Source organism: Schistocerca piceifrons, unplaced genomic scaffold, assembly GCF_021461385.2.
Source record: "Schistocerca piceifrons isolate TAMUIC-IGC-003096 unplaced genomic scaffold, iqSchPice1.1 HiC_scaffold_936, whole genome shotgun sequence".
NCBI classification, from domain to species: domain Eukaryota; kingdom Metazoa; phylum Arthropoda; class Insecta; order Orthoptera; family Acrididae; genus Schistocerca; species Schistocerca piceifrons.
Genome location: NW_025729208.1, coordinates 5,043,788 through 5,056,287, shown reverse-complemented (window position 1 = coordinate 5,056,287; position 12,500 = coordinate 5,043,788). Strand labels below are relative to the sequence as shown.

General features: G+C 54.6%; 2 non-coding genes and 1 pseudogene across 2 annotated transcripts; all 3 read right to left on the bottom strand.

Moving 5' to 3' along the window:
* The window catches only part of LOC124771721, a 9,471-nt pseudogene extending 3,275 nt beyond the window's left edge, over positions 1–6,196 (bottom strand).
* A 188-nt stretch (positions 6,197–6,384) lies between these two features.
* On the bottom strand, positions 6,385–6,539 carry LOC124771815. Its single transcript, XR_007013525.1, has one exon. It is a non-coding gene; the product is annotated as a 5.8S ribosomal RNA (ribosomal RNA).
* Positions 6,540–6,891: 352 nt separating this feature from the next.
* Positions 6,892–8,800, bottom strand: LOC124771373. The gene has a single exon (XR_007013387.1). It is a non-coding gene; the product is annotated as a small subunit ribosomal RNA (ribosomal RNA).
* Positions 8,801–12,500: the final 3,700 nt, after the last annotated feature.

Here is a 12,500-nt window from a genome sequence, read left to right as displayed (position 1 = left end):
CTGATAATTACAACTTCTGCAGTTTTCCACTTTAGTGGATAATAGCCCCTTTGTAAACAGCTGTTGTAAATACGACTTAGTGCCGGGGCGACCAAGTGTGCGAGTCCCTGTAAGATCTCCACAGGGATCCCGTCAGGACCAGGCGCCTTCTTCCTTGCAAAGGTGTAGATGGTTGCTTCTACCTCCTCTGCTGAGAAAGGGCACACGTTTGTATCGTTAAGATACGGAATCGACAGCGCCTGACGTATGTCCCGCTGCTCGTGCGAGTCTTGGTCCTCAATGTCATCAGGCAATAATGTATCCAACAACAACCTTGCTGTTTCTTCCCAATTCTTGGTCATGTCTCCATCCCCAGCACGTAGCGTAGACAGCATCATGGGCGATCTTATTTTTTCTCGAACGATTTTGTAAGGAACTCCCCAAGGGTCTGTTCCCAGCTGATCGTTCACAAATCTTTCCCAGGATTGGCGCCTTGTAATGTCCAACTGATCCTTGTATCTCTGCTTCAGACGACGATAAATACGCAGGTGGTATTGTCGTTCGTCATGGGCAAAGCTCCTTTGGTAGTTGCTTCGCGCCCTTCTGACTGACCGTTTGAGCACAGTCAATTCAGGGGTCCATGGGGTGGACTCCCTGCAGATGTATCTCGCTATTCGAGGTACAGCCAGTGTGATAGCCGTTTGCACGGAGCTTACCAGCTCCTCCACAGCTTCATCAATATTACCTATGTCCTCTCCGAACTCGGGAGGACTGAACACCTGCACGAGTCGGTCCCAGTCTGTCCGAGCATAATTGAAGCGTTCCACCCACTCGCCTGGCACATCCGTGATGGTCGGCGCTATATCAAATGTTATACAGTTATGATCACTGACAGTAAGATGTTCTCTTACTTGCCAGTTATGGACGTGGGGTGCTGCCCTCTCGCTTGCTAGTGTGACATCAATATTTGATGTTGCACCCGCCCTCCCTGAGTAGGTCGGGGGGTACCCAGGCAAGTTTAGCACATACATGTGCGTTTCCATTATCAAATCAACAAGCTCCGCACCCCTACCGTCCTGTACATCACTGTGCCAGAGTGGGGACTTAGCATTAGCATCAAGAGCTACAATTATAGCCTGCCCGGCTAAAACTCGTAGTATCCAATTCAGCTGATCAAGATAAATCTTGATGTCATGTCTGAATTGGCAGTAGACGTTTACAACGTACATACTGTAAGACAGCAGATTTAGTTGTACAACTATAATATGCTCAGTACAGAACTGATTTAATATCGTAGTTTTAATAGTTTTATTCAATACTATAATTGCACTCATGGGGTTCCCACCTGAGGATACCACCTGTGCTGTTGCGGGAAAACCAGGGACTCGACCCGCACAGGAGTTCGGTTCTTGTATCAAAAGAATATCTATTCCTTCTTGTTCCGCTACCTTCCGTAGCTCATGTGCAACCATCTGGCTGCGCATAGCATTGACTTGTACCACTTTAAATATCGCCATAATCTGTTCTTTGGACAAGTCTGTCTAAGAACATTCGGTGGGTTGGACAATCTTTAGGTCCACCACACTTACGGCCTCGTCTTCTGCATGGTACACATACCGCAGCTTTGTCCTTATTAGGACAGCCTTTTTTGATATGTCCAGAGAGGCCACAATGGCCGCAAATGACATCGGGTTGCGTACAATATTTATTCGTATGGTTAATATCCTGGCATTTTGTGCATCTCGGCACAGCCAGGTAATCTTTTATGTTCAACGCAGAGTAGCCAACATACAACCGACCCACTCTCGTTAGTGATTTCCATAAACCTGGCGAGACTTCTACCACGTGGTGTACTGTCAGTTTCTCACGTGGTCCTACTTTAAAGCGTAACTTAAACTGTTCATCGAATTCTCCTCTTGTCATATTCATATCAAAATTTTGGGTATATATTGCGTCTACCAGATTGTCTGTTGTCATGTACGTAGGTACATCATACAGACACATCAAAGGTCGACGCTTGCGAGGAGGTTCACACTTCGCTTTGTTATTTAGTTGCTCGTTGTTTAAGATCTTTTGGCAGTCCTCTTGTGATGCTGCTTCTACTATCAGCACATTCTTTGCAGTGCGTACATTATTTATCTTTATCTTATCCTTCTTAGGATCTACGCACTTCTCGAATACTGACTTAACAGTCTTAATGTCATCACCAGGTTTAGGTTTAATGAACACCGTGGGAGTAACTTTCTTAATGTTATCCTGTATAGTTTGTTTCGCTGTCGGTGCCTTGGCAACTGGGGCTCTAGCAACCGCAGCATAAGACCGGGCCGGTTGACCTCTAAGTCTTTCATTTTCTTTTTCTAATTCAGCCACCCTACCCTCTAACTGAGAGTGGGCGATTGCCCAGTTGGCTACAAAGTCCCTAATATGGTTAATAGCATAATTGCTTATCTTACCATTTTTAATGCTGCTATCCAGCAATCTCAGAAATTTCGAATGTCGCTCAGCGACAGACACATTCTCGAGACTCGAAACTTCGCTAGTATCTAACGTATTAACACTCTCTTGATTCTCAGCCATTTTGATAATTAGAGAGTGTAAAAGTGGAGGCCCGTCTCTTGCCCCGGACCGGCCTCTCTGGCATGGGGGGAGGCTATATGCAGCTCGCTCACCGGTCCCGCCCCTTGACCAAGAGCTATCAGTAACTGAGCTGCCAGGTTTAGCACGCCGTGGGTACAGCGCACTAGTCCTCTTCAACAGCCACACCACCACAGTTTTCACCCGCTCCCTTATCGGCGAATGCCACCCACATTCCGGGAGAGCGGATTCACTCTCCGTCCTTCGCCCCCTACTAGGCCAGGTTCCCACCAAAGGCCAAAGACCCGGTCCTACTCAGGTGCCGGGCCGGTCCCCCAGACGTTCGGAGGTCTGGACCCATCTAACCTGACCGGGGACATGTCACCACGCCCCGGCTTGGCGGAGCATGTCTTGGGGTCCAAGACAAGGCGAGTGGCCTTCGCCGACTTGGGGCAGGATCCCACCACAGCAAATGCAGCTATCAGAACCAGTGTACAAGTTGTTCAGCACACTGTCGCGCCCCTACCCTTCAGTTGCCCGAAGGCTTAACAGCTCCACCTCAAGAAGGCAGGTAAGGGCACTTGAGAAGGAGAGGCTGTTTGAGACGCATCCTTCCCCACACTGCCTTTTACCAACCGAGAGCCCGCACAGCTTGAGGGCTCACAGTATGAGACAGCTGGAGCTAGTAGATAGGGACAGCGGGAATCTCGTTAATCCATTCATGCGCGTCACTAATTAGATGACGAGGCATTTGGCTACCTTAAGAGAGTCATAGTTACTCCCGCCGTTTACCCGCGCTTGCTTGAATTTCTTCACGTTGACATTCAGAGCACTGGGCAGAAATCACATTGCGTCAACACCCGCTAGGGCCATCGCAATGCTTTGTTTTAATTAGACAGTCGGATTCCCCCAGTCCGTGCCAGTTCTGAGTTGATCGTTGAATGGCGGCCGAAGAGAATCCGCGCACCCGCGCGCCCCCGGAGGAGCACGCTAAGGCGGACGCGGCCTCGCAGCAAGGAAGATCCGTGGGAGGCCAAGGCACGGGACCGAGCTCGGATCCTGCACGCAGGTTGAAGCACCGGGGCGCGAACGCCGCGCAGGCGCGCGCATCCTGCACCGCCGGCCAGCACGAGGCCGACCAACGGCGAGAGCAGACCACGCCCGCGCTAAACGCCCGCACTTACCGGCACCCCTACGGCACTCACCTCGCCCAGGCCCGGCACGTTAGCGCTGACCCACTTCCCGACCAAGCCCGACACGCCCCGATCCTCAGAGCCAATCCTTATCCCGAAGTTACGGATCCAATTTGCCGACTTCCCTTACCTACATTATTCTATCGACTAGAGGCTCTTCACCTTGGAGACCTGCTGCGGATATGGGTACGAACCGGCGCGACACCTCCACGTGGCCCTCTCCCGGATTTTCAAGGTCCGAGGGGAAGATCGGGACACCGCCGCAACTGCGGTGCTCTTCGCGTTCCAAACCCTATCTCCCTGCTAGAGGATTCCAGGGAACTCGAACGCTCATGCAGAAAAGAAAACTCTTCCCCGATCTCCCGACGGCGTCTCCGGGTCCTTTTGGGTTACCCCGACGAGCATCTCTAAAAGAGGGGCCCGACTTGTATCGGTTCCGCTGCCGGGTTCCGGAATAGGAACCGGATTCCCTTTCGCCCAACGGGGGCCAGCACAAAGCGCATCATGCTATGACGGCCCCCATCAACATCGGATTTCTCCTAGGGCTTAGGATCGACTGACTCGTGTGCAACGGCTGTTCACACGAAACCCTTCTCCGCGTCAGCCCTCCAGGGCCTCGCTGGAGTATTTGCTACTACCACCAAGATCTGCACCGACGGCGGCTCCAGGCAGGCTCACGCCCAGACCCTTCTGCGCCCACCGCCGCGACCCTCCTACTCGTCAGGGCTTCGCGGCCGGCCGCAAGGACCGGCCATGACTGCCAGACTGACGGCCGAGTATAGGCACGACGCTTCAGCGCCATCCATTTTCAGGGCTAGTTGCTTCGGCAGGTGAGTTGTTACACACTCCTTAGCGGATTCCGACTTCCATGGCCACCGTCCTGCTGTCTTAAGCAACCAACGCCTTTCATGGTTTCCCATGAGCGTCGATTCGGGCGCCTTAACTCGGCGTTTGGTTCATCCCACAGCGCCAGTTCTGCTTACCAAAAGTGGCCCACTTGGCACTCCGATCCGAGTCGTTTGCTCGCGGCTTCAGCATATCAAGCAAGCCGGAGATCTCACCCATTTAAAGTTTGAGAATAGGTTGAGGTCGTTTCGGCCCCAAGGCCTCTAATCATTCGCTTTACCGGATGAGACTCGTACGAGCACCAGCTATCCTGAGGGAAACTTCGGAGGGAACCAGCTACTAGATGGTTCGATTAGTCTTTCGCCCCTATACCCAGCTCCGACGATCGATTTGCACGTCAGAATCGCTACGGACCTCCATCAGGGTTTCCCCTGACTTCGTCCTGGCCAGGCATAGTTCACCATCTTTCGGGTCCCAACGTGTACGCTCTAGGTGCGCCTCACCTCGCAATGAGGACGAGACGCCCCGGGAGTGCGGAGGCCGCCGCCCCGTGAAGGGCGGGGAAGCCCCATCCTCCCTCGGCCCGCGCAAGGCGAGACCTTCACTTTCATTACGCCTTTAGGTTTCGTACAGCCCAATGACTCGCGCACATGTTAGACTCCTTGGTCCGTGTTTCAAGACGGGTCGTGAAATTGTCCAAAGCTGAAGCGCCGCTGACGGGAGCGATTATTCCGCCCGAGAGCATCCCGAGCCAACAGCGGCGCGGGTCCGGGGCCGGGCCAGGTAGGTCCGTCATCCGGGAAGAACCGCGCGCGCTTGCCGGGAGCCCGAGCGCCCAAAGGGGCGAATCGACTCCTCCAGATATACCGCCGGGCAGCCAGCCAGGACACCGGGGCTCTGCCCAACAGACGCGAACCGAGGCCCGCGGAAGGACAGGCTGCGCACCCGGGCCGTAGGCCGGCACCCAGCGGGTCGCGACGTCCTACTAGGGGAGAAGTGCGGCCCACCGCACACCGGAACGGCCCCACCCCGCGGCGAGTGGAAAGGCAACCGGACACGACCCCGCCGCGGATTGCTCCGCGCGGGCGGCCGGCCCCATCTGCCGAGGGCGGAGGCCAGTGGCCGGATGGGCGTGAATCTCACCCGTTCGACCTTTCGGACTTCTCACGTTTACCCCAGAACGGTTTCACGTACTTTTGAACTCTCTCTTCAAAGTTCTTTTCAACTTTCCCTCACGGTACTTGTTCGCTATCGGTCTCGTGGTCATATTTAGTCTCAGATGGAGTTTACCACCCACTTGGAGCTGCACTCTCAAGCAACCCGACTCGAAGGAGAGGTCCCGCCGACGCTCGCACCGGCCGCTACGGGCCTGGCACCCTCTACGGGCCGTGGCCTCATTCAAGTTGGACTTGGGCTCGGCGCGAGGCGTCGGGGTAGTGGACCCTCCCAAACACCACATGCCACGACAGGCGGCAGCCTGCGGGGTTCGGTGCTGGACTCTTCCCTGTTCGCTCGCCGCTACTGGGGGAATCCTTGTTAGTTTCTTTTCCTCCGCTTAGTAATATGCTTAAATTCAGCGGGTAGTCTCGCCTGCTCTGAGGTCGTTGTACGAGGTGTCGCACGCCACACCGCCAGCCGGCTGTGCACGCTACCGAGAAAGTACCGGTATGCGAACCGCCAGGCGACGGGCGCGCATCGCACGTTTGAGGAGACGCGGCCGGCCCCACAGGCGGCCGCGACACTCCCAGGTCTGCGAAGCGGGGCAAACGCCGCGCGCTTCAGTATACGTAGCCGACCCTCAGCCAGACGTGGCCCGGGAACGGAATCCATGGACCGCAATGTGCGTTCGAAACGTCGATGTTCATGTGTCCTGCAGTTCACATGTCGACGCGCAATTTGCTGCGTTCTTCATCGACCCACGAGCCGAGTGATCCACCGTCCTGGGTGATCTTTTCTCAAGTTTCCGCCGTCTCTTTCGAGACGGTCGCATAGGCGGGAGTGAGGCGTGTGGCGGCCCCTGTTCCAGCGTTCTGTGTCCAACGGCCTCACGGCCGACGGGCGTCGTACGGCTCCACACCGGAGCGGACAGGCACTCGGGCGAAAGTCATTCAAAACCGGCGCCAGGCGCCAGGTGCCGCAGGCCAGCCGCTCCAGCGCTTCAGCGCTCGTACCACACAACATTGCCGCTAGTTTTGAGAGGCACGCGTGGTTCCGCACGCGGCGCACGGCTACTGCGAGCCGTACAGGTAGCGTGTTGCGCGACACGACACGCACATCGAAAGACATGCAGTCTAGTCGGTAATGATCCTTCCGCAGGTTCACCTACGGAAACCTTGTTACGACTTTTACTTCCTCTAAATGATCAAGTTTGGTCATCTTTCCGGTAGCATCGGCAACGACAGAGTCAATGCCGCGTACCAGTCCGAAGACCTCACTAAATCATTCAATCGGTAGTAGCGACGGGCGGTGTGTACAAAGGGCAGGGACGTAATCAACGCGAGCTTATGACTCGCGCTTACTGGGAATTCCTCGTTCATGGGGAACAATTGCAAGCCCCAATCCCTAGCACGAAGGAGGTTCAGCGGGTTACCCCGACCTTTCGGCCTAGGAAGACACGCTGATTCCTTCAGTGTAGCGCGCGTGCGGCCCAGAACATCTAAGGGCATCACAGACCTGTTATTGCTCAATCTCGTGCGGCTAGAAGCCGCCTGTCCCTCTAAGAAGAAAAGTAATCGCTGACAGCACGAAGGATGTCACGCGACTAGTTTGCAGGCTAGAGTCTCGTTCGTTATCGGAATTAACCAGACAAATCGCTCCACCAACTAAGAACGGCCATGCACCACCACCCACCGAATCAAGAAAGAGCTATCAATCTGTCAATCCTTCCGGTGTCCGGGCCTGGTGAGGTTTCCCGTGTTGAGTCAAATTAAGCCGCAGGCTCCACTCCTGGTGGTGCCCTTCCGTCAATTCCTTTAAGTTTCAGCTTTGCAACCATACTTCCCCCGGAACCCAAAAGCTTTGGTTTCCCGGAGGCTGCCCGCCGAGTCATCGGAGGAACTGCGGCGGATCGCTGGCTGGCATCGTTTATGGTTAGAACTAGGGCGGTATCTGATCGCCTTCGAACCTCTAACTTTCGTTCTTGATTAATGAAAACATACTTGGCAAATGCTTTCGCTTCTGTTCGTCTTGCGACGATCCAAGAATTTCACCTCTAACGTCGCAATACGAATGCCCCCGCCTGTCCCTATTAATCATTACCTCGGGTTCCGAAAACCAACAAAATAGAACCGAGGTCCTATTCCATTATTCCATGCACACAGTATTCAGGCGGGCTTGCCTGCTTTAAGCACTCTAATTTGTTCAAAGTAAACGTGCCGGCCCACCGAGACACTCAATAAAGAGCACCCTGGTAGGATTTCAACGGGGTCCGCCTCGGGACGCACGAGCACGCACGGGGCGGTCGCACGCCTTCGGCTCGCCCCACCGGCAGGACGTCCCACGATACATGCCAGTTAAACACCGACGGGCGGTGAACCAACAGCGTGGGACACAAATCCAACTACGAGCTTTTTAACCGCAACAACTTTAATATACGCTATTGGAGCTGGAATTACCGCGGCTGCTGGCACCAGACTTGCCCTCCAATAGATACTCGTTAAAGGATTTAAAGTGTACTCATTCCGATTACGGGGCCTCGGATGAGTCCCGTATCGTTATTTTTCGTCACTACCTCCCCGTGCCGGGAGTGGGTAATTTGCGCGCCTGCTGCCTTCCTTGGATGTGGTAGCCGTTTCTCAGGCTCCCTCTCCGGAATCGAACCCTGATTCCCCGTTACCCGTTACAACCATGGTAGGCGCAGAACCTACCATCGACAGTTGATAAGGCAGACATTTGAAAGATGCGTCGCCGGTACGAGGACCGTGCGATCAGCCCAAAGTTATTCAGAGTCACCAAGGCAAACGGACCGGACGAGCCGACCGATTGGTTTTGATCTAATAAAAGCGTCCCTTCCATCTCTGGTCGGGACTCTGTTTGCATGTATTAGCTCTAGAATTACCACAGTTATCCAAGTAACGTGGGTACGATCTAAGGAACCATAACTGATTTAATGAGCCATTCGCGGTTTCACCTTAATGCGGCTTGTACTGAGACATGCATGGCTTAATCTTTGAGACAAGCATATGACTACTGGCAGGATCAACCAGGGAGCTGCGTCAACTAGAGCTGAGCAGCCGGCCGCCCGGGAGTGTGTCCCGGGGGCCCGCGCGAACACGCAAGCGTCCGCTCAATCATTCTGCAAACAGGAGGAGGCTGAGCTCCCCTGCACAATACACCTCGAAACCCTCTCAGGTCCCGGCGGCGCGCAGCGCCGTCCCAAGTACTTGGTCGGGTTCGAGAGAGGCGCAATCGCCCGGAGTTAGGCGAGTAGACGCTTTCGGTGCGACCACCCGTGCTCCCAACTGAGCTTGCCGCTGCCGACAGAGGCCCGGGAGCGTGCTGTCGTGGCATTGCCGGCGGGAGACAACACGCGCCACCTACGGTGACCGGCAGCTCCAACGCCAGCGCCACAGAAGGACAAAAGCCCCACTTGGGTGCCGAAGCGAACTCTCCCAGCACAGCGCACACGCCAACACATCCGCACAGCTGCGATACAAACCACCAGCGAGAACCGCTGGGGCGACCGAGCAGCAGACGGCGTCGCGGCGCCGAGCGCCGGGCGGCGGCGCATCCTCAACGCACACAGTCCTCAATCGGACCAGCACACTGCAGATGTCCACCGCGCTTCGCACCGGGCCCGCGAGGACCTACTTTGGCCGCACGGCGCCGCGCGCAGGGTGCGCCGGCGCGCAGCTGCGACGCCTGCCGCGTCCGTCGGCCGGCGCGCCTGCCACTGGCCGCCCCCACCAGCCGGCTGTAGCGCGTGCGCCCACGCACCGCGCGGCCAGCACGCCGGGAGGCGCCCCCTCACCGGCCGGGGACGGTCCCACCCAGCCACCGCCGCGTATCGCTTCACACCCAGATGCCGTTCAGTTTCGTCGGCATGGTGGGTATCGCTGGAACAACCGGTTAGTACCTCAACCTATCGTCGCCATCACCGATTCACCCCTAGCGAGAACAACCGCACCACAACGGGTTACCATTTCTTCATTTGCGTAACTTCACCAGAAAACGTAGGCGTCCATCGCCATTTGCAACTTCAACCATTATTGCATGCCTGTGTCAGGTGTCACGCCACACTACGTCTGCCCACATACACGCAACAAAATGTGCACGCCTAGACAATACGTGGAAGGTGGCCCCCGTACGTATGCGATGTCCATTGCTCGAACGACTGTCAACCGGCTTCTGTAGCATGTCGCAGATATGGAACGCGCTGCACCATGCCATCACGGTGTGTGAGGAGAGACGACTAGGTCCGAATACATCAACAGACAGCTCATGCTGATCGCCATCCACGGCGTCCGTTCCTCCCACACGTCTCTATGGCGTACCACACTGCAATCCAGCTCTCATAGGGAGACGACACGTAGCTGCGTGCACAATATTTGCACTGTATGGTCCGCCGTTTTTGGGCGCAGTCGTTGTACGGTCACACATGTGCCACGATGTATCATTCAGTACATAAGGACGAATGTGCAGTACAGATTGTGGTTCACGCGTACGACATCAGCGGACAGTTGACACAGGCCGCACCACAACGTAGCCTGCGTACGTCGCATGCGAAGGGCATTGAACATGCAAACTTGTCACCAACCACCTTGCGAAGGCAGGGGGCAAGGTGGGGACGTGGGGAGAGGTGGGGGGGGGGGGGGGGGCGGCATGTACGCCCTGCTGCCATCCACATTACAGTGTACAGCAGGAGCATGTGGAAAGTCAGCAAGACTTGCAAGGTGTTTAACATGAAGCGATACACAGGGGAGCGGGCAGTGCGAGTAGCGAACTATATTGCGAGGGTTGCGGGTGGGCAACACTACACTAATTGAACGAGTCGTATAACAATTACAGAGCAGGTTTAGGCGACAACGTGGGTTACGATAGGCGACAACGTGGGTTACGTTAGGGGACAACGTGGGTTACGTTAGGGGACAACGTGGGTTACGTTAGGGGACAACGTGGGTTACGTTAGGGGACAACGTGGGTTACGTTAGGGGACAACGTGGGTTACGTTAGGGGACAACGTGGGTTACGTTAGGGGACAACGTGGGTTAGGTTAAGGCACAACATGGGTTAGGTTAAGGCACAACATGGGTTAGGTTAAGGCACAACATGGGTTAGGTTAAGGCACAACATGGGTTAGGTTAAGGCACAACATGGGTTAGGTTACGGCACAACATGGGTTAGGTTAAGGCACAACATGGGTTAGGTTAGGGGACAACATGGGTTAGGTTAGGGGACAACATGGGTTAGGTTAAGGCACAACATGGGTTAGGTTAAGGCACAACATGGGTTAGGTTAGGGGACAACATGGGTTAGGTTAGGGCACAACATGGGTTAGGTTAGGGGACAACATGGGTTAGGTTAGGGGACAACATGGGTTAGGTTAGGGGACAACATGGGTTAGGTTAGGGGACAACATGGGTTAGGTTAGGGGACAACATGGGTTAGGTTAGGGGACAACATGGGTTAGGTTAGGGGACAACATGGGTTAGGTTAAGGCACAACATGGGTTAGGTTAGGGGACAACATGGGTTAGGTTAGGGGACAACATGGGTTAGGTTAGGGGACAACATGGGTTAGGTTAGGGGACAACATGGGTTAGGTTAAGGCACAACATGGGTTAGGTTAGGGCACAACATGGGTTAGGTTAGGGCACAACATGGGTTAGGTTAGGGCACAACATGGGTTAGGTTAGGGGACAACATGGGTTAGGTTAGGGGACAACATGGGTTAGGTTAGGGGACAACATGGGTTAGGTTAGGGGACAACATGGGTTAGGTTAGGGGACAACATGGGTTAGGTTAGGGGACAACATGGGTTAGGTTAGGGGACAACATGGGTTAGGTTAGGGGACAACATGGGTTAGGTTAGGGGACAACATGGGTTAGGTTAAGGCACAACATGGGTTAGGTTAAGGCACAACATGGGTTAGGTTAGGGGACAACATGGGTTAGGTTAGGGGACAACATGGGTTAGGTTAGGGGACAACATGGGTTAGGTTAAGGCACAACATGGGTTAGGTTAGGGGACAACATGGGTTAGGTTAAGGCACAACATGGGTTAGGTTAGGGGACAACATGGGTTAGGTTAGGGGACAACATGGGTTAGGTTAAGGCACAACATGGGTTAGGTTAAGGCACAACATGGGTTAGGTTAAGGCACAACATGGGTTAGGTTAGGGGACAACATGGGTTAGGTTAGGGGACAACTTGGGTTAGGTTAGGGGACAACATGGGTTAGGTTAAGGCACAACATGGGTTAGGTTAAGGCACAACATGGGTTAGGTTAGGGGACAACATGGGTTAGGTTAGGGGACAACATGGGTTAGGTTAGGGGACAACATGGGTTAGGTTAAGGCACAACATGGGTTAGGTTAGGGGACAACATGGGTTAGGTTAAGGCACAACATGGGTTAGGTTAGGGGACAACATGGGTTAGGTTAGGGGACAACATGGGTTAGGTTAAGGCACAACATGGGTTAGGTTAAGGCACAACATGGGTTAGGTTAAGGGACAACATGGGTTAGGTTAGGGGACAACTTGGGTTAGGTTAGGGGACAACATGGGTTAGGTTAAGGCACAACATGGGTTAGGTTAAGGCACAACATGGGTTAGGTTAAGGTACAACATGGGTTAGGTTAAGGTACAACATGGGTTAGGTTAGGTTACACGTTGTTGTAAGGAAAGGTGTGGGGGGGGGGGGGGGGGCGGGGCGGCAGGTTCGTTGATAGTGATTATAGTAAGTGAATGC